Source organism: Elephantulus edwardii, unplaced genomic scaffold (assembly GCF_000299155.1).
Source record: "Elephantulus edwardii isolate Elephantulus edwardi_28Jun2011 unplaced genomic scaffold, EleEdw1.0 scaffold00064, whole genome shotgun sequence".
In the NCBI taxonomy this organism is placed as follows: domain Eukaryota; kingdom Metazoa; phylum Chordata; class Mammalia; order Macroscelidea; family Macroscelididae; genus Elephantulus; species Elephantulus edwardii.
This window is the reverse complement of record NW_006399814.1, coordinates 15,373,462-15,391,555: the sequence shown is the minus strand read 5'-3', so window position 1 is coordinate 15,391,555 and position 18,094 is coordinate 15,373,462. Positions and strand designations below refer to the sequence as shown.

General features: G+C 45.0%; 1 pseudogene across 1 annotated transcript; it reads right to left on the bottom strand.

Moving 5' to 3' along the window:
* Positions 1–16,888: 16,888 nt before the first annotated feature.
* LOC102874320 lies at positions 16,889–17,756 on the bottom strand (annotated as a pseudogene). Its single transcript, XR_438901.1, has one exon. The product of XR_438901.1 is annotated as a heat shock protein 90kDa alpha (cytosolic), class B member 1 pseudogene (transcript).
* Positions 17,757–18,094: the final 338 nt, after the last annotated feature.

Sequence of the window (18,094 nt, the reverse complement as noted above, 5' to 3'; positions counted from 1 at the left end):
GCCATTCGTTTGTTGATGGGCACTTAGGTTGTTTCCAACTCCTTGCTATTGTGAACAAAGCTGCAATAAACATGGGTGTGCATATATCTACTTGGATGTCATCTATGGTCTCTTCAGGGTATATTCCCAGTAGTGGAATTGCTGGGTCAAATGGTATCTCTATTTGCAACTTTTAGGAGGGAATGTATCATAGATTGGAGCTTTGATGGCTTAGTGGTAAGGAGTTGTGCTGTCATTCAAACCCACGAGCCGCTCCATGGGAGAAAGATGAGCCGTCTCCTCCCGTGTGATTTACTGCCTATGAAAGCCTGCTGACATGTCAGCTATGAGTCAGTTCTGAGTCCACGGTAGACAACACAGCACACATATGTCACAGAAGGGAATTCTGGTGGCCCGCTGTGGAGGTGGTTGTGCTGCTAACCCAAGGCCATTTCTCTCTAGGCTTCCAATCCACCAGTGACTCCACAGAGAAAGGTGAGCAGTCTCCTCCTGTGTGATTTACAGTCTTGGAAACTCAGTGGAGGATCAACTTAGAGTTGGTTTCAACTTGATGGCAGTTAGTTTGGTGGGTTTCTTTTAATACCATAGAGATATATAACTGACATCCAGGGTCCTCTTTAACAATTGTGTATGACCTTCAGCATCTTCTATAACCTTGTTCCATAATTTGCTCATCTGAAAATTGTACCTATAATGAGTATGATGGGAACACTGTTAAGATTGATGATGTATTCAACATAGTGCCTGGCCCAGATGAAACCTCACTGAATGGTAGTTATGGTGATAATTACATAGAACTACTGCTACTTAGGTATAACACTGCTCTGTCCATTTGCTGTACAGAGATAACTCCTGGTTGTTGTGATGCTAAACACCGTGACACTGATGTGTCAAAGGCGATAATGATTACCCATGGTGGACAATATTTGGTGGGGCTCCCCGATTAAAATAGGCTTGAAAGCAGGAGTGGCATCCACTTCTGAAATGGCTTGCCTCCGTAAACTCTATGAACTAGGAGAAACAATAAAAGTTATACAAGTGTTCAGGTCTTTTGTTCATAGGGTCTCTGTGAGTCATCTACAACTTGACGGCCCTTAATAACAACAACGACTGCCACTTAAGGGAGCTCTGGTGGCTTAGTGCTAAGGAATAACACTGCCAACACAGAGGTACACAGTTTGAATCTACCAGCTCCTCCGCAGGAGATAGATAGGCAGGTTACTCCCTTGAGGTTTATTGCTTTTCAAAACCCACGGGAGAGTGTACTATGTGTGGGTTCCAACTCAATAATACACAACAATAATGTTGCCATTTAAGGAGTCCTAAGGGTATACCAATTGACATATTTCAACAGACGCTGCCCTGGATTTGCTCACCAAGTTGTGCCAAGAAATCTGGAGGACAACCACCTGGCCAACTGACTGGAAGAGATCTATATCTGTTCCCATTCCAAAGATAAGTGACCCAACAGAGTGCAGAAATTATCGAACAGTATCATTAATAACACATGTAAGCATGAGTCTGCTGAAAATTGCCCAAAAACCACTGGAACAAAACATCGGCAGAGAACTGCCTGAAGTGCAGGCTGGGTTTAGAAGAGGCCGTGTGGTACTAGGGATATTATAGCTTATGTTAGACGGATCATAGCTATAAGCAGAGAGCATCAGAGAAATGTCTATCTGTGTTTCATTGACTATGCAAAGACATTTAACTGTGTAGATCACAACAAATTGGGGCTAATTTTGAGAGGAATGGAAATCCCAGAACTCTTGATTGTGCTTATGTGAAACCTATACTTGGACCAGGAGGCAGTCATCAGAACAGAGAAGGGAAACACTGCATGGTTCAAAATTGGGAAGGGTGTACGCCAGGGATGTGTCCTGTCTCCATACCTTTTCAACCTGTATGCAGAACAGATTATCCAGGAGGCTGGGCTCTACGAGGAGAAATATGGCAACAGAATTGGAGGAAGACTCATCAACAATCTGCAGATTGTTATGCAGATGACAACCCTGCTTGCTGAAACTGAGGAGGACCTGAAGTGCTTGCTGGTGAAGGTCAAGGACTGCAGCCTTAAATATGGATTGATGCTCAACATCAGGAAAACAAAGATTCTCACCACTGAACCAATTGAAAGCATCATGATAGATGGTGGAGACTGAGATTGTAAACAGCTTTAGTTTGGTTGGCTTCACAGTCAATACTCTTGGTACCAGGAGCCAGGAAATTAAAAGACAAATTGCACTGGGAAAGTCTGCTGTCAGAGACCTCTTCCAAGTACTGAAGAGCAACGATGTCAGTCTAGAGACTAAGGTGCACCTCATCCAGGCCATCGTCTTTGAAATCACTTGCTATGCATCAGAGAGCTGGACAATGAGTAGGGATGACAGAAGGAGTATTGATACCTTTGAGCTGTGGTTCTGGAGAAGAGTATTGGATATGCCAGGGTCTGCTAGGATAACAAACAGGTTCATCCTAGAGAGGGTGAAATCAGGCTGTCCATTGGAGGCAAGGATTCTGAACCTTTGCCCTAGTTTGGACATGCTGCAAGAAGGAACTAATCCTTGGAGAGGGACTTCATGCTTGGGAGGTTGGAGGGACAGTACAGGAGAGGAAGACCCTCAATGAGATGGATTGATTCAGTGACTGAGGTAATGGAGGTAGGTGTGTCAGAGACAATAAGTTTGGCACAGCATAGAGGAGGGGTTAGGGCTGTTGTACACAGGGTCACTCACTATAAGTCGCAGGTGACTTGACAGCACATAACAACAACAAGGGCTCAGTGGAGAAACTGCTCAACTGCTAACAGAAAGGTCTGTGGCTGAAACCACCAGCTGCTCTGTGGGGGGGAAAGTGTGACAATCCGCTTCCATAAAGACTTGTGACTTGGAAACCCTGAAGGGCACTTTTATACTGCTCTACTGTGATCACTTGGAATGAAAACTGAGTAGAAGACATAACGTTTGTATTGGGTTTAACAGAATGCAAAGTCAAGACAATGGAGGTTAAGTGACATGTTTATGGTCATATGCAGAGTTTGGAACAAAACCAGGGTAGAATTTAGTGTTCATGGAGTACCAGGTTAGGTTGGGTTCAAGTTGGGCTCTAGGAGAAAATGCCAATATAATGCAATCTACGTCTAACTGACACTTGTCAGGCGGTCTGGCATTTGTAGGGGGCTAAGGAGCAGGCCTTTCTCAGCTCAGACACTAAGATTCCCTTTAGGAGCATTGGCCGGGGGAGTGGGTGGGGTGGGAGTGAGGAAGGTACCTCCCTCTTTGATTCCTGAGAGTCAGAGGGGGCTGGTGGTTCTCTCCCTCCTCCTAGCCTGCTGCTGGCCAGGGCCTGCAGTCCTAGGGCATCAGTGATACCTCCTTTGGCTTAGAGTGCGGAGGAATGCCAGGGGCATGAAGCTGGTAAGAGGGTGCTCGAAAACTCCATCCCTAAGCAAAGCCAGACCCGTGCTTCAGTGGCAGGACCCCAGGGCTCAGACCAGGTAATGGGTATACACCAAGCCATGATCTCTTCCCTAGACAGTCATTGTTAACATTGTGTTTCAAAAGAGCATTGGACTTTCACCCTGACGGACAGAAATGTCAGCACCCCTTACAGGCAGCTCTGACCATCCTGTTACCTGAGGACTGCTCCCACTGCTCTTAGACATGGAATGGAGGCCTCTCTGCCTTTCAGAGTAAATTCAAGGCTTCCAAAATGGATTTTCCAGGAAATGGGCAACAAACAGTGTAGTGCATACAGTGAAGTCCCCAGGCTGTGGAATTAGAATAGAATTTAACTACCAGACCAGCTTCTTTGTATAGGGTGGTGAGGGGTTGGGATGAAGGTGCTCTTGAGAAATTCAGCTTTCATTTTTATATCTATGAAATGGGAATAAGAATAGTTACTTGGCAGACTTGGAATGGGAACTAATGCAGTAACTTGTGTGAAGTGCTTAACTCATGCATGAAACGTAGTAGGTATTTTCAACATAATCATCACTACTATGTGTCAATGGCTCCACCAGACTGTGGATGGAAATAATTTTCACCAGTGTCACATTCCCCAATAAGAAACGTAAGCACACGTTTACTTGTTAATTTGTAGTGAACGCTGCACATTTTTTTAACCATATCAAAGATTCTGCTTCTAGACACAGCTTGCATCAGCGTCTCCCACTACCCTAGTATACCATCCTCAGAATCAAAACCTTTTTCAAATGTTCCATTCCCAATAGGGATTGTGGCATGTGGTTCAAACCCACCAGCTATTCCATGGGAAAAGGATGAGCAATCTCCTCCTGTACAATTAACCACCTCTAAAAATCCTCTGGAGGGTCAGCTGTGGGTTGGTTTAGAATCTATGGTACACAACACTAGGGATCGAGGGAGCTTTGGGGACATGGTGGGTAAGGAGCTGTGCCGCCAACCCAAATGCACACAGTTCAAATTCACCAGCTGCTGTGAAGGAGGAAAATGGGCTGTCTCCTCCCATGTGATTTACAGTCTCCGACTTCTGATTCGACTGCACATATCAGCAGCTACCAGGATGGAGTACCCTGCAAACAAGGTGAGCCCGGGCTTACTCTCTTTCCTTACTAGGGGGTAGTAAACAGTTCCACATGTTTTTCACCATATCCCACGTGAAATTGTTCACTACAGATTTGTAAACACAAATAAGCTCATGCTTATCCTGTTTACTGGGTAAAAGTCAGTGTAATTCAGGACCTTTACAATAACTGAGCCAAAAAAAGCTGAAATTTCTCTTTATTGTTATTTACAGTCATTTTTGTTCATAAGTGAAGTTGTCAATGATTTTTTATTTGATTCCACAATCAATACCCGTGACAGCAGCAGTCAAGAAATCAAAAGGTGTATTACACTCAAGGCATCTGCTGCCCAGGACCTCTCCAAAGTGCTCTAAACAAGGGTTTCAGTTTAAAGACTAAGGTGCACCTGATCTAAGCCATGGGTTTCCTATGCATCTGAAAGACTGTCAAGGAATAAAGATTACAGAAAAAGAGTTGATGCCTTTCAATTGTACTTTTGGAGTAGAGCACTGAATATCTCATGGAGTGCAAATAGTACAAACAAGTCTGTCTTGGAGACGTGCAACCAGGGCGCTACTTTAAGACATCTCCCATACCCTGGGCATGATGTCAGGCAGGATCAGTCCTTGGGAAAAGACATCATGCTGGGAAAAGTAGAGGGTCAGAGAACAAGAGGAAGACCACCATCAAGATGGAATGACACGGTGACTACACTAATGAGCTTGAGCAGAGCAGAAATCATAAAAATGATGCAGAAAAGAGCAAGATTTAGAGCTGTTGTTCACAGGGTCACTATGAGTCGTAGGTGACCCAAGGCACCTCTCAGCAAAGCAAACCAGTTGCTGTAGGATAGGTCCTAGTCATGGTGACCTCGTGTATGTCAGAGACCATTATTCTCAGACCATTATGGCGAGCAGCTTAGTGCTTCCTTAGAAAGTTGAGAATAGCAATTCTATTTGGTTCCACTTTTAGGTCTATCTCCTAAAGAAATAAGATATGCAGCACAAACTAACAGAGGCACACTTGTGTTTATTCCAGCATGGCTGAGAATACCCCAAGTGCCTATTAGTGGACCAATGGCTAAAAAACCTCTGATACTACATTCACGCAGTGAAGTTTTATGCATCCCTAAAAAATGGTCAGGAGTTAATGAAATACTGCACACCGTGGGTTAATTTAGGACAGGTTATGCTGAGTGACTGGAGTCAGTCAATAAAAAAAGACAATAATGACATAAGACCATTATTATAAAAAAAACTGCAGAAAGATTTACACTCAGAAAAAGTCCTGGTGGTTTAATAGGGATGGGGAAAGAGGGAGGAGGGAGAGGGAAGTAAAGATTAATAAATAGGTAAGTTGTGTGAAGGAAAAGGCAATATACAATAACGACTTGATTAGACCTTGTAATAAATTAATCAACAGTAATTAATGTTATAAAACCCAGAGTCTATGAATAATTAAATAAAAAATCAATATGATTTGTAAACTTTCACTCAGGTGAAAAAGAAAAGTATATTGCTAGGCTTTCTTCCGAGGTGTCTCTGGGCTGATGTAACCATCGAGATGTCTGGTTAGTAAAAAGCACAGGAGTTGCTTCTACCACCCGGGGATTCTGGGTAGACAGTTATATTTCTGCTGTCACAGAAATGTGGATGGACCCTTCTGTTTATTTCTTTCTTTTGTTTTATTCGTTGTTCTTGAAAGGAAAAAATATGTAATATAGATATTTGATATAGATATAGACATAGACATAGATACAGACATAGATATAGATGATATAGATAGATGAGATAGATATAGACATAGACATAGACATAGACATAGACATAGACATAGACATAGACATAGACATAGACATAGACATAGATAGATATACAGATATAAAATGTCTTGAGGCTCTTTCCGTCTCATTGTATGTATCATATCAGAACCAACTCCTGCTTACCCTCCAGCAGGTTTTCTGAGGCTGTAAATCACATGAAAGAAGGTTGCTCATTTTTCTCCCACAGAACTGCTGGTGGATTCAAATTCCTTGCCCTCTAGGCCACCATCCCAAAAGTTTTACTTGCATTATCTTCTTAAATTAACAACCAGATGAAGTATGGAGGGATCACACTGGGATCCTGCCGCTGACTGCGGTGCCTTTGTCCCTCGCCGACACTCGGTTCAGGTCCTACCTTCTTGTAGGTAGAAATGGTTGGATTTGGTGACTGTTGAGATACGAAGAGGTCTGGTCTGTCCCCTGTTTGTGTTCTGTACCATGTGTTACAAAGGCACATCTCTTCTACTTTAGACACTTACCAGAGGAAACTACTGTGTCTTCCTTTGAAAGGATCTAGTCGTTGTCAGAATATGGAAGAACAGTGTCTTCCCAGTAGTGCCCCTTTGAGGCTAACCGTCTGTTCTTGAGAGCAGTTAGGGGACACATCTTGTGAATGTGCTTAGTCTTCGGGTTGAAACGAGGACAGTGAGGGTGTGGGTGACAGGTTCTCTGTCATTTTGACCAGGGTGAGGAGAAGGGTAATAATGTCCAGCATGAGTGATAATCAGACATTGTCCCCACCAGCCCTCTAGCCGAGTTGCCAGACCACAGCTGCCTCCCTCCTCACTAGTCTGCATCCATCTGGCTCTGGGAGGCTGAGGAAGTGACCTATGGGCCAGCTGGATTGCGGTCAGAACTGACCCTGTTAGGTCTAGCCTGCATTCCCTGCCAGCATGGTGGTGAGAGGGTTCAGCTAGGCTGGACTACAAGAACCGCTGTAGCTCTGTAGCCAGTGAGAAGGTATGTAGACAGTAAGCACTTATCCAGCAATTGTTTATGGAGCACCTACTGTGTGCCTCTCAAGGCTGTGTGAATTGGTGTAGAGCAGTAGAGGGGTGCCTGCTCCCCAGCAGCCAGTGGTCACCAGGGAGCCCGGCTGTCTCAGAAGGATCCAGGCTGCTGAGGGGCCAGGTCGGCTGTATTGCTGTTTATTTGTGCAGCTTCCATGGCAACCAGGAGATAAATACCTGAAGTCAAGCAAAGCCTGGAGCAAGATTAGATGTCTGGCTAAGGTGGGGCCTGAACTGTGATTGGAGACCCTTAAGTAACTAATATCCTCTGACTGTGCAGTTCAGTAAGTAATTCATTAACATTCACCCACTCTATTCCTGAAATGATTCAAAGTGGCCTCATCTAACAGGTGTTTTAGAGGGAGAGGGGAAGATGTCCTGTGGACTTGCTCTGAGTGTAACGTAAGGATTTAGCCCTAGATGGATCAATGACCAGGTGCCAGGTTAGCTCCATGTTCCCGGATCATGCTCCCACAGAAGTTCAGCCTTTGCTGCCAAAGTTGATTTGAAGTCTGTGATCATATCCTAGTCCTTTAGCAACAGATTGTCCTGACATCTTCTTGCCTTGAAGCAAATCATGTGGGTTAAGAGAAACAAACCTAACTTCAATCACCAAGTGCACACTTCAGTCACCGGTGATAACCAGGAGGTCAGCATCTCAAGTCCCAGCCTCCAGCGTTATATATTAAGGGTGCCGTGTTCAGAGTGTAATAAAGCCTGTCTCTTACAGTTTATGATTTCCAGTAAACCAAAGGGCTTCTAGGAAGAGCCAGGGGCAGGTGAGAGATTCCAGACCTGACCCTTCCACTGAGCTGGCAGAGCAACTCCTGTGGGAGTGGAAGGGACAGGGAGCAAGGCCATGACTCTTCAAGGTTATCCCTGCTGGGCCAGAGAACCACAGCTGTGTGAGGCGTGGCCAGTCCCTGCACCCCGCCAGGCAGCTCGCATGAATTCTCAGGGAAGGAGGGTGGGGGTGTGGTGTGTGGTGTGGTGTGTGTGCAGAGTGTGGGAAAAGGAAGCTGCCTGTCTTCAGTGTGCGGACAACTGAACCTGCCTCCTCTGGGAGCCAGGCCATGCAGGAGCCCAGGGAGTGCTCTCATAGACAGCTGGTGGAGCAGGCCCAGCACCCAGAGCCTACAGACACACAGACCAGGGGCACCTTAGCCTCTGCCTTCCACACAGAAGGCCACAAGGAGGTTAGAAACTGACAGGTGCCTCCCTGACACTCCCCTCCCACTCACTAATGTGGTAAGGGTGTGGTTCTCCAGGGCTTCTCCAAAGCGCCTAATCAGAGACGAAAGGAAGAAGACATCAGATTAAATCAGAATGCCGTAATGTTGTAATATTGTTGGTAGGTGCTGTTGAGCCAAGTGCAACCCATAGCAACAGATTTGAACCTTGTTCTATCCTGTACCATCTTCACACTTTCAGACATACAAGAGCCCATTGCAGCAGGCACTGTGTCAATCCACCTGGTTGAGGGTCTTCCTCTCCTTCACTGACCCTCAGCATTTCCAAGCATCATGTCCCTCTCCAACGAAGAGCTCCTCCTAGCAACATGCCTAAAGTATGTGAGATGAAACTTTACTGTCTTTGCCCCCAAAGAATACACTGGCTGCACTTTCTCCTAAGCAACTACATCTTATAGTGACCGTATAAACCAGAGATGGAAACTTTGCCCGATCCTGTGGCATTCTCACAATTTCCTCCATACTCAAGTCTGTTGTTGCAGCCTCTGTCAATTCATCTCCTTGAGGGTCTTCCTTTCTTTCACTAACATACCCTCCACCCCACACATTTCCAAACATGATACATTTTTTCCAAGGTTCGGGTTGGCACTCCCTGATAACATGCCCAAATATGTGAGATGAGGTTTCACCATCCTTGCCTCTAAGAAGAACCGTATTTGCACTTCCTTCACCAGAGATTTGTTTATTCTTTTGACTGTCCATGGAATATTGAATCCTCTTTTCCCAACACCAGAATTCAGTGGTTAAGTACCTGACTGTTAACAGAAGGGTTGGTGGTTCAGATCCACCAGCCAATCCATGGAAGCAAGATGTGCCAGTATGATTTGACAACCCTCCTTGCTGAAACTGAGGAGGGTCTGAAGCACTTGCTGCAGAGGGTCGAGGACTGCAGCCTTCAATATGGATTGAGGCTCAATGTCAGGATGACAAAGATTCTCACCATTGGACCAATTGGCAGCATCAGGATGGATGGTGAAGAGATTGAGATTGTTCGCAGCTTTAATCTGCTTGGCTCCACAGTCAACGCTCTTGGCACCAGCAGCCAGGAAATAAAAAAACATATTGCGATGGGAAAGTCTGCTGTTAGGGAGCTCTCTAAAGTACTCAAGAGCAATGGTGTCTCTCTGGAGACTAAGGTGCACCTGATACAGGCCATGGTCTTTGCAATCACTTGTTATGCTCAGAGAGTTGGACAATGCTAGGGAGGATAGAAGGAGAATTGATGTCTTTGAACTGTGGTGCTGGAGAAGAGTATTGAGGGTACCATGGACTGCTAGGAAAACAAGCAGATTCATCTTGGAGAAGGTTAAACCGGCTGGCTCCTTGGAGGCAAGGATTCTGAAGTTTTGACTGACGTACTTTGGACATGTTACAAGGAGGGACTGATCCTTGGAGAGGGACATCATGCTTGGGAGGGTGGAGGGCAGGCGCAGGAGGGGAAGACCCTTTATGAGGTGGATTGATTCAGTGACTGGGGTAATTGGGATGGGTGTGTTCAGAGGCTGTGCGATTAGCACAGGACAGAGCAGAGTTTAGGGCTGTTGTACATAGGGTCACTATGAGTCGCAAGCTACGCGACGGCACATAACAACAACAACAACAAGGTCCTGGGCAACTCTGGGGAGCAGTTCTGCTCTGTCTGACAGGGTAGCTCTGGGTCAGAATCTATCTGAAAGCAGCTGTGGCTCAAGGTGAGCTTACATGTAATGGTGAGAGATAGAAAATACTCAAACAAATACAAATAAATAAATAAAATTTTAACACCCGTAATAAATGCTTTATATTGTTGTTGTTGTTATGTGCCATTGAGTTGCCTGCAACTCATAGCAACCCTATGTACACTAGCTCTGAAACCTGCCCTATACTGAGCCATCTTTGACAGACCCAATCTCATTTCTCCAGTCGCTGAGTCAATCCATCTCATCCAGCGTCTTCTTTGCCTGCGCTGTCCCTCTGCCCTTCCAAGCATGATGGCCTTCTTTAAGGCCTAGCCGCCCCCGCCCCCAGCCATGTGCTCAAAGTATGTGAGAAAAGAAAACCCCACCAAAATTTCCCCCCCCAAAAAAACCCCAATAACAATGAAAAATAAAATAAAACACAAAACAAAACCCCAAAGTATATGAGACAGAGCTTCAAAATCCTTGCCTCCAGAGAGCAGCCTGGTTTCACTCTCTCTAGGATAGACCTGTTTGTTCTCCTGGCAGTCCATGTTATATTCAATACTTTTCTCCAACACCACAACTCAAAGGCATCGATATCCTTATTCTATCATCCTTATTGTCCAGCTCTTGGATGCATAGCAAATAACTGAGAAGACTGTGGTGCACCTTGGTCTCCAGACTGATATTGTTGCTCTTCAGTACTCTAAAGAGGTCTCTGACAGCAGACCCAGTGCAATTCGCCTTTTGATTTCCTGACTACTGGTTCCAAGAGTGTTGATTGTGGAACCAATCAAGCTGAAGTTATCAACAACCTCAATTCTCTGTCCATCATGAAGCTGCTGATTGGCCCAGTGATGAGAATCTTTGTTTCCTTGATGTTGAGCTTCAATCCATAGATACGCTAAAATATCATGTGTAATCAAGTAACTGAGTGAATGTAACAAAATGGCCTTTCTGACTTGCAGAAGGTAAGATTGAGGGAAGAGCAGAAGATCTGTCCTGTCTGCTGCTGAGTCTGGAAACGAAGGTGTTAGGAAGAGAGGAAGGGTATTTGAGAACACATAGTTGGGTTGACTTGATGCCTCGGGTTGTGCTTTTGTTATTGGTGGTGGTGTTGAGTTGGTTCCTGTAGAGTGACCCTGTGTATGACAGCACAGTGTTGCCCAGTTGGTGTGCTTGGACCCTTTGATACAGCCATTGTGTCAATCCCTCTCATTGAGCACCTTCCATTTTTTTTTGTTTTGTTTTGTTTACCAAACATGATGCTCTTTTCTAGGAATTAGCCCATGAGTATGTGACACTGCTTGGTTTCAGAATTACACCTCAAATATTCATCCAGTAAACGTCCACACTCCACTGACTGTCCTCTCAGTGCCAGGCGCTCTGCCGGCAGTGGTGAAACCAAGAGGAACATATCACAGTCTTGTTTGTCAGGGATGTTTAGTCTGTTTATGGAGCTGAGCCAAGACAGTGTGGTAAGGGTGTAGGGACGAAATCGCAGATGGCTCATGAGGGCGTGCAGAAGGGCCTCCCAGGCCTCCTCAGCTCTCTGCACTCCTTCATCCACTCATCCCTGTTTTGGGTGTGGGAGGGGATTGCAAGGCTACCTGAAGACCTGGGGGTCTCTGTCTCTTAAAAATTGTGATTTTGTGAAAGTTTATAAAAAGATTGGGTTTTCATTTATTCATTGATACACATTTTCCTCCCTCTTGCTCCTCCAATTCACTTTCACTTTGTAATGCATGTCATCTTCCAGATTCTTAATTGTCACACACACAACATCTAATCATCCATCCCCTTCAGATAGTCCCTCCTTTCTCACGTTCCACTGTGGTGTTCATTAGCCATTCTCATCCTGCTTTCCTCTAATCTCTGTACTCATCCTATTTTTCTAACAGTGGTCTGATGCAGTGTTTGTACTCTTGTCAAGTAAATTATTTCACTCAGTGTAATATCTTCAAGACTCATCTGCGTTGTATAGTGTTTTACAAGTTGATTGGTTTTCAGTGGTGTGTACATTGTGTGAATGTACCAGTTTTCTTATCTATTTCTATCCAAGCACCAAGCACGCATGCACGTGGGCTGTGTCTATTTCTTGACTTTTGTGAATAATGCAGCAATAAACATGGGTGTGTATATACATCTCCTTGTGTCATGACTCTGATTTCTTTAAGGTATATTCCCAGTTTTGGTCGTGTTCTTGGTTTTTTCCCTCCACAAGCAGGTATCAGCTGACTGGACTTTTGCCGGATATAGTTCACAAGGACCCAAAGGCGGCGGGTCTACTTGGTTTATAGTTAACAGCATTTGTTGGGCGTGCCTGTCTTTACAATATCGTAGGGCCCTGAGGCCACAGGCCCTCAGGCCAATTAATTATTTTTTGGATGAACATTCTTTAAGTGGTACAGCATTCGTCTATTTGCTGTACTAAAGTGACTTGGAGTTGCTGTGATGCTGAACACTGTGCCATTGTTGTGTCACATACCATCATGGTTGCCCATCATGGACAGTGTTTGGAGGAGCTTCTGGATTGATTCAGGTTTGGGAGCAGGAGTGGCATCCATTTCCTAAACCACATGCCTTTGGAAACTCTATGAACAGAGAAAAGATGTTAGTTGTAGAACAGGCTTCTGGACTTTTCATGGAGTCACTATAAGTCCTATTCTATTTGACGCATGTAACCACTGCTAAGTGAGACTAGTGTTGTTATATTTTGGAGGAACATTCTTTTAAGTTGTACATCACTCTTCTGTCAATTTGCTTTACTGAGGTAATCTGGGTTTGCTGTGATGCTGAACCTTTTGTCATGGGGGCGTCAAATGCCATAAAGGCTGCCCAAGGTGGACAGTATTTGGTGGAGATGCCAGTTTAAGACAGGTTTAGAAGCAGGAGAGGCATCCACTTCCTAAACAACATGCCTATGGAAACTATGAACCTGGAGAAATGATGATAGTTACAGAAAGGCTTCAGGTGTTTTGTTCATAGAGTCATGCTTAACTCGATGGCAATCAACAACAATAACAAAATTCCCAGTAGTGGGATGTTGTTATTGTTAGGTGTTGTTGAGTACAACTCATAGAGACCCTATGAACAAAAGATCTGAATCCTGTTCCATCCTGCACAATACTCTCATCCTGACACACAAGAGCCAGCCTTCCTCTCCTTCACTGAGGCTCCACTCTTCCCAGCATCATGTTCTTCTCCAAGGAATAGCACCTCCTAGCAACATGTCCAAAGTATGTGAGGTAATGTTTCATCATTCTTGCCTCAAAAGAGCATTCCAGCTGCACCCTCTCAAGACATATCTGTTCATTCTCTTGGCCGTCCATGGGATGTTCAGTGCTGTTCTCCAGCACCACAGCTCAAAGGCATCAGTTCTTTTTCTGCCATCCTTATTCATTGTCTAGCTCTTGGATGCATAGCTAGTAACTGGAAAGACTATGGCCTGAATCAGATGCACCTTAGGGTTCAAACTGACATCACTAGCTGGGCCAAATGGTCTATTTCCAGCTTTTTGAGAAAGCACCAGACTGCCTTGCAAACACCAGAGAATATGTCCAGGCAGAGAATCTTCAAGGGAGGCTAAGTAAACATGAAGGATTCTGAAGGCAGATCTTCAACCACAACCAATCACAAAAGCCTTGCATGTCTCACTCTGGAGCCTGTACCAGACGTGGAAAAGTGAAGATGGTGTCTAAGGAGCCAGGTCAACAGCAGGTGGAGGCTTGAGGAAGGGGCGCAAAGGCTCATGAACCTCTGCTCAGACTCCTCTGTGGGCTTGTTTTCTCTTCCTCGGGGACCTATCCAGAGGGGGCCAGTCATTTCAAGCAGCCATTCCTGACTCAGATTCAGCCACACCAGTGTGACGGGTATTTGAACATTCACATGAACACTTTGGCAACTTGTTTGGGGTTTTTTGAGGGGGAGGGTAAAGGAAAGGGAGAGGCTGCCATGAAGCTAATTCCTGAACCAAAGAACGAGATTTTGCATTTAGGGCAGGAAGAGGTTTCAGGCAAGTCTCGCCAGGCTATTAAGTTGCAGAGATGATGTTACTGCATACCAGCAGAGAATACTATTTATGTGAAGTAAAATAATCCTACTTGCCTCCCATGCTTTTCTCTTTTCTTCCTCCCTCTCCATTTTTTTGTTTTCCTCATTTATGTCCAGCACCCAATATCTCTGATTATCTCTTGTACACCGTTGTGACTCCTTCAAAACACTGTAATATAGATAACAAAACCAGATTATATGGAAGTCACTTCAGCCATTCGTGACCTAGTGAAGATCAGGAAGTAAGAAGTAAGCAAAAGGGCAGCCACACGCACACATGCAGAGAGCACAAAGTCCAAAGCCAACTAACGTTTATGGAGGACTTGTGAATTCACTGTGTTCGAGGCACTGGGCTGAGGTCACCTCATTCTGTTTTGTTTAACCTTCCAAAGGCTCTCCCATGTGTCCCTCTGCTCTCCATCCTCTCCACAGAACACTGACTTGTATTGACTCTGTTGCCCATCTCCCTTGCCTCTGGCCACTGCTGAGATTTGGCCAATGACAAGCACTGGCAGGAGATCAGAGGACACTAGAAAATGAGGTCAAGGGTTTATTCTTGTTCCCTGTCACTCCAGGTCAAGTGCATCCTGGACCTGAAGCCACAGGTCTCGCCAGATAGCCACCTTCCCTGGATTCTATAACTCTTCCTTTCTTTGGTTCCTTCAGGCCAGAGGTGGTGACAGCTCCCCACTGTTGCTAGGGCTGAGGGGCTGGTTTTCCAAGCCCTTCCTGCACCTTTGTAAACAGCCCCAATTTGAGTGTGTCATCTGTTTCTTGAAGGACCTTGACAATGCAATAACTTGGTGAGGTAACCTTATATCACTCACTGTCCCTTTTAAAGACAGGAGTCCCTGGGTGGCACACACTGTTATGTGCTCAAGTGTTACCTGAAGAGTTGGTGGTCTGATCCCACCCAGAGGTGCCTCGGAAGAAAGGGCTGGCTGGCTGCTTCCAGAAGGTGCAGCTCGACTGTGCAACACGTGACTTGTCTGAGCCTCCCATGAGTCATCATTTTCAGTAACAGCTTTTAAGCTGAGGAAACTGAGATTCAGAAAAGTTTAATAACTTGTCTAAGAGCACCCCCCTGATAAACCAGGACTCAAATCGAGGCCTTGGTTCTAGACCCTGGGCCTGTTCTGTCATTATATTTACTTTTGTTTATTTTACTTATTTATTTATTTTTACTTCGTCATTATATTTACTCTTATATTTCTATTTGCACAAGGACCGCCTCCCCTAGACTCCATGAAATACCTGTTCATTCTTGTATTTTGTCCACACTTATTTGAAAAGAACAGGAAGTCAGAAGTGAGTGCTAAAGGTAGGCTGTGAAATAGTGACATAAGACTAGTAACAGTGTGAGATGATCACTACTAAGAGGAGGCCCAGGAGCTTCCTCTCAGCTTTTCTTTTGTGTGTCTTGAAGGATGGGAACCTAAAGTGCCCCTGTGAGCCTCAAGTAAGTGTGATTCTGGGGAGGCCAATGTAAAGTTCCAGATTTACTAGAACGGTTGCTTGAGGTTATGCAATACTCTTGCCCTCACGGATCCTTATTTTAGTGGCCAGATTATATGCTCCGTTTGTAACACCCCAAGCGCAGAGCGAAGGTTCTTTTTTCTTTTTCTTTCTTAAGCTCTGAAACTGCTGATTCAGTTTGCATGAGAATATTCCTTTTTTTTTTTTAAGGAACTTTCAAAAACACCTAAAATTTAATTCTAACCATTATTTTATAGGAGGATGCCTTCATGCAGAATGTTCTCTACTTCCTAGTATTTACAGAATCTGACATAATTTAGGATTAGAAGAAAGCTCTGGGGGAGATCCGACAGCAGTCCTGCCCCTGGGCACAAGAGCTGTTCAGCAGATGAAAGGGCTTAATCCTGCAATTCTACGTGTGGATGACTGTGTCAGGGCTGGGGGATCCCTGGTCTCACAGTGGTTAAGCTTTGAGCTGCTAACTGAAGATGAGTGATTCAAATTAACCAGCTGCCCTGGAGGAAAATGGTGAGGCAGGCTACTTCCATAAAGGTTACAGGCTTGACCCCTATAAGCATTTCCACTCTGCCCAGTACTGTCACTATGAGTCACAATCACCAGCAATAGGATCTTTTGATTTTGATGTCAATACTGTTGACAAGACAGTCAACTCCTGGCTGGCCCTTAAAGATGCTGGGCGAAGGTGAACTATAAAAGGTATTTACATATATTTGATTATTAGGAAAGGGTATCTGTAAATTAGAATTGACTCAACACCACACAACAACAATGTTGGCGCTCTTAAAATCTTTTACATTTGTCTTTCTTTTTTTTTATTTTGCATACTTTAATTTCAGAACAAAATAAAACACTACACAATATCCCACCTCGTTCTTTTTTTTTTACCTCATTCTTGAGGTTGAGGCCAGAGTTACATCCTGTCTTAACACACAGGAGAGGAAAGAAAAATACTAGCTATCATCAGTTGGAGCCAGATGGGAGAGGGCAACTCAGGGCTTCTGTAGGAGCCACGGGGATGCTATACAGGGGCAATGGGGGTGTTACAGTAGGAACTTTTAATCGACTTCTTCCATGCGAGATGCATCCTCATCACCCTCAAGTGGGGGGATCTCATCAGGAACAGCAGCACTGGGTTCCTCAGCAGTCACCTCGTCTTCATCAATGCCTAAGCCTAGCTTGATCATGCGGTAACTGTGGTTGGAGTGAGTCTGGGGATTCTCAAGGGAGAAACCAGAAGAGAGCAGTGTGGTTTCAAACAGCAGCACCACCAGGTCCTTAACAGCTTTATCATTCTTGTCCACCTCAGCCTCCTGTCTCAGTGTTTCAACAATTGGATGATCGGGGTTAATCTCCAGGTGCTTTTTAGCCATCATGTAGCCCATTGTCGAGTTGTCCTGAAGTGCCTGTGCTTTCATGACCCGCTGCATATTGGCTGTCCAGCCATATGTGCTAGTCACAATGCAGCAGGGTGAAGATACAAGCTTAGTGGAAATTGTCACCTTCTCGACCTTCTTATCCAAAATTTCCTTCATGAGCTTACCAGAGATTCTCAAACTTGGCCTTGCTCTCCTCCATTTTCTTTTTCTCCCCTTCATCCGCAGGTAGTTCTAGGCCCTCCTTGGTGACAGAAACCAGGCTTTTCCCATCAAATTCCTTGAGCTGTTGCACACAGTACTCGTCGATAGGTTCAGTCACATACACAGCCTCAAAGCCCCGCTTGCGCACTCGTTCCACAAAAGCAGAGTTGGCCACCTGCTCTTTGCTCTCACCGGTGATGTAATAAATGGACTTCTGGGTCTCCTTCATGCGGGACACATATTCTGAGAGAGAGGTCATCTCATCTCCAGACTGGGAAGTGTGATAGCGAAGTAGCTCAGAAAGGCGACGCCGATTAGGGGAACTATAAGAAATTCTGTGAGGCATTCTCTAAAAACCTGAAGCTTGGGATACATTTGCCTTTCTTTATGTTAGAAAGCTCTTGTGGTCTTGTGAGTAAGGAGACGTGCGGCTGATCCAAAGGGGATCACTTCCATTAGCAGTGGTAGGTCACTTCCACTAGCAGCTCCTCAGAAGAAAGACAGCAATCTCCTCCTCTGTGATTTATGACTGTCTGTCTCTCTGTCTCTGCCTCTGTCTCTGTATCTGTCTCTCTCTCTCTCATTGCCTACCAGTCTTAACCAGACCACCCGCAGCTGACCTTCCAGTGGGTTTTCAGAGGCTGTAAATGAGACAGGAGTAGATTGGTTATTCTCTCCAGTGGA